Source organism: Triturus cristatus, chromosome 3_1 (genome assembly GCF_964204655.1).
Source record: "Triturus cristatus chromosome 3_1, aTriCri1.1, whole genome shotgun sequence".
NCBI lineage: Eukaryota > Metazoa > Chordata > Amphibia > Caudata > Salamandridae > Triturus > Triturus cristatus.
Window position 1 is genome coordinate 1,165,935,402 of NC_140583.1, and position 13,604 is coordinate 1,165,949,005.

Here is a 13,604-nt window from a genome sequence, read left to right on the forward strand (position 1 = left end):
AAACACCATAACAATACATGCATAAATGGCATACAAAAATGCATTCACATCAGTAAAATACCAGATTTTTTAACACTTTACAAGAAATTAAAACACACCACTTACATTGTCAAGGTAAACCTACTTACTACAATTTGCAACAAAGAACAAGAATAAATGAAAAAACAATTATCTCACCCAAAGCCATTGACACTGGGCAGAATACATTGTGTTCTAGTCATTGAACAAACTAAGCATTTCTAAAACTACTGCCACTGAGAAAACATCTATGACTCTTAATTGTACCTATCAGTGCAAGAAAAAAACATAATAATAATGATACCACCTAAAACGTCATTGATAGATAAGATACAATGTTGTGTACACCTAGGTAGGTAAATATTTCTAAAAGATACTATAAGTAAACGCTATATGTATTTACACCATATCCAGCCAGGCAGACCAAATATAGGACCCTACTTCATGTTAGATTGATACTTAATCAGTCCTGTAGCACAGTACAAGTGCCTGACCAAAACGTATAGCTCTGAAGATCTTAAATAATGGAACTGACCACTTCATGCAAATAATTCTTGGCTTGGTACAACCAAGCATTAAGTGTAAAATGGTTTCACTTCCTCCCTGGTCACAATAGCTATCGATGGATTCTGTCTTACACCACTTAACCATAGTGGCTTTGGTAGGCAACATACAGAGTATACGTTTAATATACAAAGTACTCTGTGCTTCAGATGTCCTCTTGTCCACCTCGGTTTAAAACCTAACCCTTTCCTTCTGGAAAAAATATTTCTATGCCATGTGGTCAAGCTTAACACCTGGCAAACTTTTCTAGTTTTAGAGAGTCAAAACTCTTCCTGGATTATCCTAATGGTATCTACATTAATGAGCATGACGTTTTCACAAAGCATGCTAATGCCTCGTTTCTGCAATCAATCAATCAACCAATCAGGGATTTGGAAGAATAGCAAATCACCTGTAAGGGTCTCAAGGCACTGAAGTTGCTAGCTGCTTCGTGGTGATCTGTTCACTGGAACAGCCAGGTCTTGAGTCCTTTCCTGAATTGCTGGAGCGATGAGGTGGTCCTGAGTTGTAGTAGAAGGTCGTTCCAAGCTGTGTCCTCCAGGTCCTCCAGCTCTCCGATGTTGCTTTAGCAGTCCCGGGGGATGTCTGCAAGGTAGAGGGAGGCTATCCGGTTAGTGGAAGCTCATGCATTTATTGATGTATGGTGGTCCTTTGTTGTGCAGGGCTTTGTATGCGTAGGTCAACATCTTGAACTGACCTCTCACCTGGATTGGGAGCCAGTGTAGCTTCATGAGGTAGGGTGTGATGTGGGTTCGTCTATGGAGGTCAAGGATGAATCTAGCCACTGGGTTTTGTATTGCCTGTAGTCTCTTCAGGAGGCCTGCGGTGATTTCTCCATAGAGTGTGTTCCCATAGTGTGGCCTGCTGGTGATGAGTGCTTTTTGACGGTCCTTCTGGGGTTGTTTTGGGAGCCACCTGAAGATTTTGCGAAGCATGCGTGGGGTGTAGAAGCAGGCGGATGAGACTGCGTTGACCTGTTTTTTTTTTTTTTTAAAGATTTTATTTGTCAAATTGCGCATACATGCGTTGACCTGTTTTTGCATAGATGGCTTGCTCCCCAGGATGATGCTGAGTTTGCAGGCGTGGTTTGTCGGGGAGGGGGGGGGTGGGATAAGTTCAGTAGGTCACAATGTGTTGTTCCATGGAGAGGTGTTGTTCCCAAAGATGACAACTTCCGACCTGTCCATGTTGAGCTTGAGACAGTTCTCCCTCATCCAGTCAGCAGTGTTCATCATACATCTGTGGAAGTTGGCTCAGGTGTCCAAAGGGTCTTCTGACAGCAAAAGGATGATCTGGGTGTTGTCAGGGTAGGAAATGATGTCAGTATGAGCTGACGGTGCTGGCCAGGGGGGCCTTGTACGTGTTGATGAGGGTGGGGCCAACGGACGATCCTTTGGGGATGCTGCAGATTATTGTCTTGGGTTCCAAGGTGAAGGGTGGTAGTCTGATTCTCTGGGTTCTTCTGGTGAAGTATGAGGTGATCCATTTGAGGGCGTCTCCTTAGATTCTGATGTGCTGGAAATTGTTGATCAAGATGTGATGGGAAACAGTGTTGAAGGCAGCTGACAGCTCCAGGAGAATGAGGGCTGCCATTTCATCAGTGGCTGTGATCTGTTCTGTCTCGGTGCTCGGTGCTGTGGTGCTGCGGTTGGTTCAGAATCCAGATTAACTGATTAGCAGGGGTCCAGGAGGTCCAGGAGGTTGTGTTCTAGGTTGTAGGTGTTCAGTGATTTGCTGGTTTAATTGCTTTCTTGAGAACCTTTTCTGGAAAGAGAAAGCAGGGGGATGGGCTGGTAGTTCTTCGGTTCGGCAGTGTCGGCAGATGGTTTCTTCAGGAGAGGACTCACTTCAGTGTGCTTCCATTCCTTAGGGAAGGAGGCTGAGGTGATGGAGGTGTTCAGGACTGTTTTTCAGGTCATTGCCAATTGTCTTGCTCCTGAGGTTAAAGACTTGGTGGGGGCAGGGGTCCGTGAGTCCTTCTGAGTGCACGGATTTCATGATGGAGATTGTGGCTTGTTAGACCTGGCATCTTTTGGCGTGTTTCCCCTGTCTTTTTGCTTTCTGACCTCCTGTTTTTGATGGTATGCTGGACTTTGTTGTTGCTGGTTGGGTCTCTGTGCATGTTTTCACTTCTATTCAGTGCTACAGTGCAAGCGCTCCTAGTGTAAATTGTGTTATGATTTGTTTTCCATGATTGGTATATTTGATTTACTAGTATGTCCCTAGTACACTGTCATGTATGTGCCCAGGGCCGGTAAATCCAATGCTACTAGTGGGCCTGCAGCACTGGTTTTGCCACACACATAGGTAGCCTGTCAAATGTGTCTCAGACCTGCTATTTTTACTGCCATGTCGACCTGGCAAATGCTCCCACTTGCCAGGCCCTAACCCTCCCTCTTAATACATGTAATGTAACTCTAAGGGAGGCCCAAGGTAGCCCATGGGCAGGGTGCAGTGTATATGAAAGGTAGGACATGTAGTAGTATGTTTTACATTTACTGAGAGTGAAATGCTGTGCATTTTGTTTTTCCCTATTGAAAGGTTGTCTGCCCCATAGGTTAACATGGAAGCTACCTTGTAGCATTTTACAGGTGTAACGTTCCATTGGGACAAGATAGAGGAATGGAGTTTAGGCTCCCTGAGCTCAGAATTTAATGACACATGTTTTAGTAAAGGTGGATTTTAAATTGTGGGTTTGAAAATGCTACTTTTAGACAGTGTGCATTTTCTTGTTTAGTTATTAACAAATCTGTAAATGACAGATCAGAGAACCTAACCAAAGGGAAGGGATTCCGCTAAATGTGCGAAACAACGCCCCGAATCTAAGAAGAGAAAATTCTCTTCTTGAGTCCCCTCACTCACCAAGGGTTGCCCCTAGGTGACATGCTTCATCATTGGGGCCATCCCAGACAGCTACTGTCTGTGGCTTGCTGCAACTTGCGGAGCTACATAGGAGCACTTTTTGTGAAAAAATGTGTAGTGCAGTGCATGGGGGAGTGGTGATGGTGATGCTAAAAATACCTAGCTAGTGAGCGATTAATTTATTCCTGCTCCTAGTTGGTATGGATAAAAAGGGGTGAATAATAGGGAGGAAGTGTAACTGTTATGTGTATACTGTCCCTAGTATTTGGTCGACATGTTTCAAGGTGTCCCCTAAACCTCTTCTTCAGCACCACATGAGGACCAGCCCCCTGCATACCACTCCGTGAGAAAAATAATCCTCTACTAAAGAAATAATATAGTAAAGAAAAAATGCACACCTAATGTGTGAGCACCAAAATTAAATACATACAGTTGAAATCAGACTCATAGTATCTGTTCAAGGAGATAAAGTGACAAGGAGATTAGTACATATTGCCTGCCCAGCTTTCACTTGGGCAGGACCAAACCGTGTGCAGTGCTTAAATCAATGCGTTCCTCTATAGTTTTTGTTGGTGCCCTTAGTAGTAAAATGTATCATTAGTGCTTGTATCCAATGTGACTCCTTGGAACACATCGGACTATTCTATTGTGAGAAAGCATGGTTAATCGTTAAAAACATTGGTAAAAAGGAAGAAAGAAACACTTGTGAGCAAACATTACAAAACAAACATATAAACATACTGATCACAATTTGTAAGAACATACTTTTGTTTTGGCAACGCTGTGCCTCATGGACTGTCAGGGTGGAGGGGCTTGTAGTAACCCTAGAAGAATGTATATAAAGTATTTAAGTCGAGGGAAGGGCCATGGGTAAAAAACGAAATACTGGTTAGTTATTCCCCATAGCGTGGCCTGGAGGAAAAACCAAGCATTTTCTTGTTTAACTATTCTGTGTGCCTCTGCCTGTTTGTGTATTCACCATCTGGTTTTGGAGTGACAGGAGCTGGGGATGTGCATTCACACTAGATAGTCACAAGAAGGGTTGAGGTGTGTCCTCCTGCCTTTCCTGAGTGGCTCATAGCCAGGCTGAATGGACCTTTCTGCAATTAGAGTTGTGACAGGAGTTTTCACCAGCACCTGAATAGACTGCGTCTGTTCTATTCGGAGGACCTACCTCTTTGCTGTGTCCTTTGCTGTGTTGGCCTGCGGTGTCTGCTACTGTCTTAGGCAATGTATGGACTGGACTGGACTTTCTGCAACTTAGTTTATCTGAGTTTCTCCAAGGGCTTGAGGTAGAGCTTGCCCCCTGTTCAAGAAGTCTCAGGGACAGCAAAGACTTCAAGATCATCTGCTACCAGCACTGGGAACTGTATGTTTTGTTAAGCAACAGAAGAAAAGGCAACTAGAGGCAGTCAATGACTCAGTGACCTGTTTGTATCGCAGAGAACACTGCCCCACTTCGCACCGCAACCCTGGTCTCGCTAACTATGACACTCGCCGCCACTACCAAGCTGGTGACCTGAGGGCACCTCATTTTGCGCCTCCTCACTCCACATCACTGCCCAGGTATCACCAACAACACAACTTCACGCTGACATCGACACTGGTGCCTGCACTGTGGCCTGGGGCACCTCTTGTAAGTTACTTGATGCACTGCTCCATCCCACACCTTAGCCTTGGCTCACCAATGGTTTAACCCTTCCAAGTAGGTGTCAATGTAATTTGTAAAAAGACTAATAGGTAAAGGTGCAATGATACATCCTTGACTCACTCCTGCCACAATAAATATAAACTCTTGGTCCACTCACATGATGGACAATAGCAAACTCTTGCACTTGTATTATTTATAAGGACCCTCTCTGGTCACAATAAGTGAGCTGCCTAGGCCTTGTTGACTGATTGCAAGCCACACAGTTGATTTCTTATAACCAGTTAAATGCTCAAATTAAGTCTACGAACATTTTACATAAAGACAATCTCTTGAAAATATATGCATGTTGAGCAAAACATGGCCTAGCCTACTGTTCAGGTCCCCTACCTGAATTTTCCATGGATATCAGAAAAAAAAGCTTCCACGTAAACCCGGCCCCGGAACAGTTCACTAGTACTGAGCTATAAACGTTACCGACACTATCCACTAATGAAATATGTCTCTACCTGGTTGGGTTAGCACAGATATTCTTATTATGTGGTAGAGCAATCGTGGCTAACTGTAAAGAGCTGGCTGGGTAAAGCTGCAGTTGCCAATACAGTATTAAACACCTTAATACGGACTTGTGCCCATTTTTCGGGGTCAGCACAATACCAATCAATCCGTACACTATCTGGACCAGGAGCTTTATTTAGCTTTTGTTTTTCAATAACATATTTTACCTCTGGGGCCAAGAAAATGAGCTTCAGACTCTTGTCACATTTAAATTAAATCATGGTTCAATCTGTCAATGATTTTGTGTCTTCCACAATTGTTTCAAGCGCCTAAAGTACCTAACCCACTGATATGCTTCACTACTTGATTTCTGGGAATTTGGATGACCCTACTATCTCCAAGCAACAAATTCTCAAACTCTCTTAGTGTTTTTTCTGCAGTATCCCATTTCAAATCATCCCATATACTCTATTAATCGTGAGGTTTTTTTCAGGCTTTGAAATTTTAAAAGAACCTTGCCTTAGTTTAACAAAGAAGCCTTAACAGTTGCACATTTGAGATGTGCAGCAACGGCTCAGGACAGCATCACTTCTTGAGCTACACTCTTCATCGAACCACTTACAGCAGTTATTTCCATCATTTCTGTTTGGGTATTTTGAAGTTGTCAAGAAGAATGAGACTTTCACAATGCTTTGTTCATTGAATAATATTGTCATATTTTCTTCTCTTATTGAGGAGAGTGGGGTTTCCAAATCATTGTTAATTGCCCCTCTTATAAGAAGAGCAAGACTAACATTACTCTCAGTTATCCACTTATATCCATTCTGTTAATTCTAAATGTTTCTAGTCAGCACATGTTATTATCCCCTCTGCTGAATTACGTGGCTTAATTAATCCAGGAAAAATGGATGCAATCACTGAGTCATGGTAACTTCCCAAATCAAGAATGAAGATCCAAGCTTCTCAAATGACCATAATATAATTAACGAGGCTTGATAATTTTCCCCATCTATTGATCCTACCTTCTGGGATAATTTAGTGGGTGCAACCACAGGAAGCACAAACCACAGGTTAACAATAGTGTTAAAGAGAGATTTTAACAATCTGCTATTTTTTCCTTAGAATTTGCTTTTGGAGGGACATAAACATCAATTATATCTAAAGCTTCCCCAGGTGGAATGGCCTCTTTTAGACTGATGTGCTGAATATTAGTAGTATACTCGCAGGACCTTGTAAATGAGCAGTTACATTCAGTTTTGGTGAAACCCAGTTAGTTAATCCACTCATTTGATGACCATATCTTTGTTTCACTGCCAGTACACAGTAGAAAGTGAACCCAGCATAAAGCATTTCTGTCATGACTCACTAATCCTGAAAGAATGAGATGTCATTATGTGTAATGAAAGTTTACTACTCGGAATCTTCAATATTAGAGCTCAACCCTCGCACAACCATGAAATATCCCAATTTACGAGTCGTATAAAAATTCTTACCACCTCCTCCATCTTTCACACTAGTGCCAAGGGGCTGTTCAGCCAGTCTTGCATTTTGCGTAGTCCTATACGTTTTTATCTGACATGTCACTTTAACTCATTCTTAATTATGGTAGCCAACATAAATGAAAACCCTCACAACATTAATAATAACAATCATGAACAATGAGTACATGTTTGATTAACATATGTTACATTTTAACCTCTTTGCCTATTTTTTGTATCGAAACCGTTACTACCTTTGATTGCACACAGCAGAAAATACATTTCTTGGCACATAAATAACTTTATTTAATCTGCAGGCAAATCAACAAAAATAAGGGTTTTTATGAACATTTGTTTGATTGGCGAGTATGTATTTAATTTTTTATTGTTTTTGTAAATTGTACATCTTTTACGATTTTTTTTAACTTGATCACTTCAATGGAACGTAATAAGTAGTAAGTAGTGTATTGTAGAATTACTATTGCATAAAGTAAAATGGTGCAAATTTTCTCCCGACTTGGCCCCAGTTTTTCTCTGTTTTACTTTTCCTGTCGTCTTTTTAACATAATCACCCAACAAATAAAGTAGCATTATATACAACTTGGTGGTGCATTTATATGGCATACTTTGTGGGTTGATAGAAGAAGTAGTGATGCCTCATTATTTGTTCGACACATTTTACCCCCAACTGTACTGTAAAAGAAATAGGGTTATTGGTTGAGGGGGTGGAAGCCCCACTAAGGCAACAATCATAATCTTTGTCGGGGTTAGCCACAAAAGTCACTAATTAACCTAGGCTTAGTCTTCTGGTAGCTTGGCACAAAGCAGTCAGGCTTAACTTTGAGGCAAAGTTGAAAGTATTTTATGCAGCACCAAAGCATTAATAAAGAGAAAACACAACATAAGAAAATTCCTAAACCAATGTAGATAAATAGAGTAAATTGTAATAAATAAAATGATACCAGAACAACAGAAATACAAGTTGTAGAACCAGAGATATTCAGTTCCAAAGTGTTAGGTGCCTAAAAGCACAAATCACCACTCGCAGTCATCTGATCATGCTAGATCGGGGAAAGTCACAAGTTCAATCTGACCACAATGGAGCAGGGCAGGATGCAGGGACTAAGTTAGCCCCATTGAAAAAGTTAGCTTTTCAAAGTCCCGTGCAAAGGGTTCCATTTGCAGTGGAGGAGGCCGTAAACCAGCGAAAGCATCATGGATGGTCATCTCTGTAGCGCAACGAGCTAACGATTTGTAGGAGACAGCTGTGTCTATAGCTTGAAGATCCAGTCAGCCATTGCACACAGATGTTGCTAGAACATTGCATTAGGAGTCCCTACTGGTTATTGTTGTTGTAGCGCCAAGTGCAGATCTCACGTTGCCAGTCGCTGTAGCGTGAAGAACTGGTTCACCGGAGCTTTGCGCTGCTGGTCATCACAGGCGACAGTGTCTCAGCACAAACAGGCCTGTACGTGGTCACAAAGAGACCAAAACTTCAGGATTTCACCCTTTTTCACATGAGGCGCTCACCTGATGCCTGCCAAAGGTCCAAGACCTGAGAGGCACCTCTTGTGGAACAGGAACTTACTCCTTCAGAGGCCAGCAGAGCTCAAGCAGGTCAGTTGCAGGTCCAGTGCAACAGATCAGCTGGGCCGTTGCAGGGAGACCTCTGGACCTTATCTTCTTCCTGTAACTCAGACAGGAATTCAGCCAACTGAATCTTAGAATCACTCAGGCTAGCCTGGGATGAAGGAAGTAGGTCCAGTGTTCCTTCTCAGAGAGCAGGGCAGTCGTCAAGCAGCAAGGCAGTCCTCAAGCAGGGCAGTACTCCAGCAACAGGGCAGTACTCTGGTAGCAACAGGGCAGTCCTCGAAATAGAAAGGATGGCCCCAAGCAGCAGGGAAGTTCTCTGAGGAGCAAGGCAGTCCTTCTTCTGTAATGTCCACATGTCCAGGAATGTACTCATGAATGACTCTGGAGGGCCAATATTATATCTGGTTCCAGCCTTTGAAGTGGGTAATTCCTTATAGTGCCCACACATCTGGTTCTGGAAAGTCCTTCCCTTTCCCTGTCAAGGCTCCTAGAAGTCTGAGGTTACAAAAGACTAGTGTCGGATTTATTTGTGTGCTGGAGGTAAGTCCTTTGAAGTGTAAGTAGGGCAAGGCACAGTTCTGCTCCCAGCCATTCTGGGAGGATGGCCCATCCTGCCCACACCCAATCAATCACCTTTGTGTCACATCTGGAAAGAATACACAAGCTCCCCTCATGCTCATTCTAGGTAGTGGCAGTGGGCAAGCCACATCCCAGCAAGATGCTTTCAACATGGTCAACACATTTACATGCCTAAGCAAATTACACCGAAGGAAGGTAGCTTACCTCAAAACTACACATCTTCAGGGGTTAATGTAACATAGCTGAGCAACTCCTTCTTGTGCCTCTAAAAAAGAATTTTTTTCACTAATATGGGGACATTAGTATGAAGAGAAGCAGTTGAGGTTAGAAAGGGAGAAGAAGGTACCATTGTGCTGAAGTCATCAGTATGAGTTTCAGCTTATAACTATTAATTGCAAAATTAATTGTATCACAAACAAACACCCACTAACATGCTCTGTGATTTGTCACAGAGGGCACAGAAGGAGTTACTTATAGTTGATTTTGCAATTGATGGCAAATGAGAGATTCTGCAAAGGTGAGCTTGACATGACTGTTATGAAAATGTGAAACACAAAAAGATAATGGTCAGAGGCTCTGCTTTAAGCCCGTCTGACACTATACATAATCGGGCTACTGCAGTTGCCACAAAGGTCAAATACCCTTCTTTCCTCCCAGCCCCATTAATTTGTGTTTTATCAATCAACCCTAGTAGCATCATTAAGTGTGTGAGAGTTACTGATGTACTGATAATAACTCTCAGAAATTCACATATCCCACATATTAACCATGTCAATTTGGGACATGTGAAGAACATTTGGAGCATTTCCGCCTGTTCTGCCCCACCTCCAGTACATTTCCCATCTGTCACTTCTCCCCATTAATATATCTTTGCTGGGGGATAGTACAGATAAAAAATAGTCTTAAAATGTTGTGACCTCAAATTTGGTGACAATAAAATCGTCTCTCCAACTTCAATTGATTCCCCTTCCTACTCAAGTCTTAAACTCCATTTGAGATTCTGGGCCTCCAAATCATCCGGTTGTGTTTGTGTAAGCAAATCATATGAAGTGCCAATTCTAAATCTTCGTCTAATTGCATCAATTACGGAAATCTTAGTCATCCCTCTCAAATCATTTTCTTTTTATTCAAAAAGTCCTGAATCTGTAAAAACTTGAAAAAATACCACCTCGACAATCCATAGAAATCTTGTAGTTCTGCAAAGGAGCTAATCTGGGACTCACCATAAAAATCTCCCCTTTCATCTCCATCTTTCCATAACTGTCTCAAAAAATAGAAGGTAATAATAGTGAAGCAGACATGGGTGTATAAAAGCTTACCCTGCCAAGCTTCAGTCACTTTCTAACCTGCGTCCACACCTTATAAGCAGTTAATAACCCCTTAAACCTGTTTTTTTTATAGTAGCTTGGCTCAACATTCCTCAACAGGCAGCCCTTTGCTTCTGCTCCCATCAACATTTGATACATAGACGGAGCTTCTGCTACATCCATACTGTCCTCCCCTGTTATCATAATTCCCAAGTGTTGTAAAAGGCAATCCCAATAATAAAACATAAAATTTGGTACTGCCCAACAACCCCGAAATCTAGGAAGGGTCATATATTTCATTGCTCTTCGTGGTTTTCTATGACTCCAAATTAAGTTAGTACAGAGCAACTCTAATTTCCTCAGCTCATCTTCATAAACTCTAAAGTTACAGACTGGAAGATGTCTAAAACTTTTGGTAAAATTCTCATTTTTAAGACATTGCATCTTCCGATTAATGACCGATGTAGACATTTGACTCTGTTAAGCAAGCTTCTAATTTTGCTGAGCAGTGGACACAAATTTGCCGCCACCAGTTGATCCAAACAGGCTCTTAACTGTAATCCCTAAATATACAGCCTCCTCAACAATCCTTGAGTCATTAAAGACAGCCTGCTTGGTACAAATGATTTGGGTTTTAGCTGCAATTAAATTATAGCCTGAATATAGTCCAAACTGTTTAGCCGCTGTCTCAATTTCCAGCACTGCAACTTCCGGGTCTGCAGTGATTACGACGAAGTCATCGGCATGCGCAAACTCCCTGTTTTCTTCCTGATTTACAGAGATAGATTTAATAACAGTATTACGTTCAAGCATAGCTAAAAACAGGTCTATATGCAAAGCAAATAATAGGGGCGAACAGTGACAGCCCTGTTTAGTTCCCCTAAAAATGGATACTGAATCTGATTCCAGACCCATAGCACATATTTTTGCCTTGGGGGCCCATAAAGAGCCCTTAGTACTGCTATAAAACCTATCCCAAATCCTTGCCTTCCTATAAATGCCCAGAGGAAATCCCAAGAAACACTGTTGAATGCTTTTTCAGCGTCTAATAAAATCAATCCAAGTGACGCTTGTTGAACATTTGCAAGATCAAATAGCGTAATGACCTTCCTAATATGAATGACCGTGCCTCTTCCAGGAATAAAACCATGTTACCTATGTGAGACTAAAGGAGTAATAACCCTAGCCAATCTATTTGCTAAAATCTTTGCATAGACCTATGACATGTGGGGAGCTAATCTGGAGTCTAGTCTATATTCCCTGAAGAGTCATAGGAAACAATGATTAGGAGAAATAATTTGGGGTAATATGTCTAACTGGATGAACTCTTGAAATGCTTAGCTTCTAATAGGAATTGCCTTTATAGATATTAGAACTCTACAATTATATTAGTAGGATTTGGGAAGAGGAACCTTTTTTAAGGGCTCCTAACCCACATGTTGCACTTTAGGTCTTTATTTTCTTTTAGTAAAAAAGACATGGATCTATTTATGGTATGAAATGTATGAGATGTAATACTACATATATTATTTATCCTTTGTTATTTATGGATCAATTAATACATGTGAGTAGTTCTGTCATATATAAGGACTTGAGTCCAAGGGTGGTTTTATCTCTCTCTCTTCCTGTGTCCTTTTTTGCATTTCTTAGTATTTTCGTTATTTTCTTTTAATTGACTCTCTTGTATTGCTTGTCATGCTTGCTTTGAAATGCCCTGTAAAAAGTGTCCCTTTGTCCATCCATAATTTGTTGCAGCAGCACTTTTCACCTTACGTGGAATGGGAATGCCCAGACATGGATCCCTTACTCGCTGTGCCACTGGATTCAAGCTAGCCTGGTTTACGAGGGGTGATACCCCCGAAGCCTGTCCCAGGATTCTTGTTTCTGGTCCAGAACAATGGATTTAACCCAGATCTCTTGACTGGGATTGAATGTTTGATTTATTCAGAATTCGATCCATCATTTGTTGCCGCAGCACTTTCTTGACATTTCTAAAACTATACTGTCAAATCCAACTCTACCATTAAAGGGGATTTATCACCATCATTTCAAAGATATTAAACATGAAGTAGCTACTCCTTTCCAATCAACAATTACAGCTTAAAGGGTGTTTTAAGGAATTCCCAATGCTAGCCCAATGAAAGGAGTAGGCCTCACAGCAGTCAAAAACTAATTTAGCTGTTTGTGACTGTCAGGACATGTAAAAAGTAAAGGTACATGTTCTGCCTTTTAGTTACACAGCCCCCTGCCCTCAGGGCCACTTAAGGCCTACCTTAGGGGTGACTTATGTGTAGTAAAAGGGGAGCTTAAGGCTTGGATAGTGGTTTTAAATGCCATGTTGAAGTGGCAGTATACTGAACATACAGACCTTGAAACGGCAGGCCTGAGACAGGTTTGAAATGCTGCTTTTGTGGGTGACACAGCCATTGCTACAAGCCCACTAGTAACATTTATATTAATGACCCTGGGTAAAAGGTTTAGCCCTATACATGGGTCTTACAGGTAAACTAAATATGCCAATTAGGTATACATCAATGTCAACATGTGTAGGGGAGAAGCACATGCTCTGCAGCACTGGTTAGCAGTGGTAAAGTGCTGAGATTCCTATGGCCAACAAAAATAATTCATCAAAGAGAGGAGGAGGAAGGCAAGAAGTCTGTGGCAACCCTGCAAAAAAGGTCATTTCCAACAAGGAGGGAATGAGGGAAGGACCAAAACTCTTACATAGCCATTCGACATTAGGCCAGAGGAGTTTACTTAGCTAAAACCAATAATGTTTCATAATCATCACAATGGGAAACTGGTATGGGCAACCTTCATGACAAAGAATAGAGATTTGCCCTGATGGCCGCCAAAGAGGCCGCTATCTCTATGAGATATCATCTAATCAGTTTAACTATCTCCAATGTATATACCAGGCCCCCAAAGACTGTGGTGAATGAGGAAAAGCCCGAAATCAAACTGTGTTAGGTGTCAGGATGAAGTGGGGGATTTTTTGCATACTGTTTGGTCCTGTAGATGTATTGGGCCTTCTTGGAATGCTATTCGATAGGATAA

At 41.7% G+C, this 13,604-nt stretch overlaps 1 protein-coding gene across 14 annotated transcripts in view; it reads left to right on the plus strand.

The window, feature by feature from the left end:
- Positions 1-13,604, plus strand: part of PKNOX2 (PBX/knotted 1 homeobox 2) — a 3,737,380-nt gene that overhangs the window by 1,243,227 nt on the left and 2,480,549 nt on the right. The window lies entirely within an intron of this gene.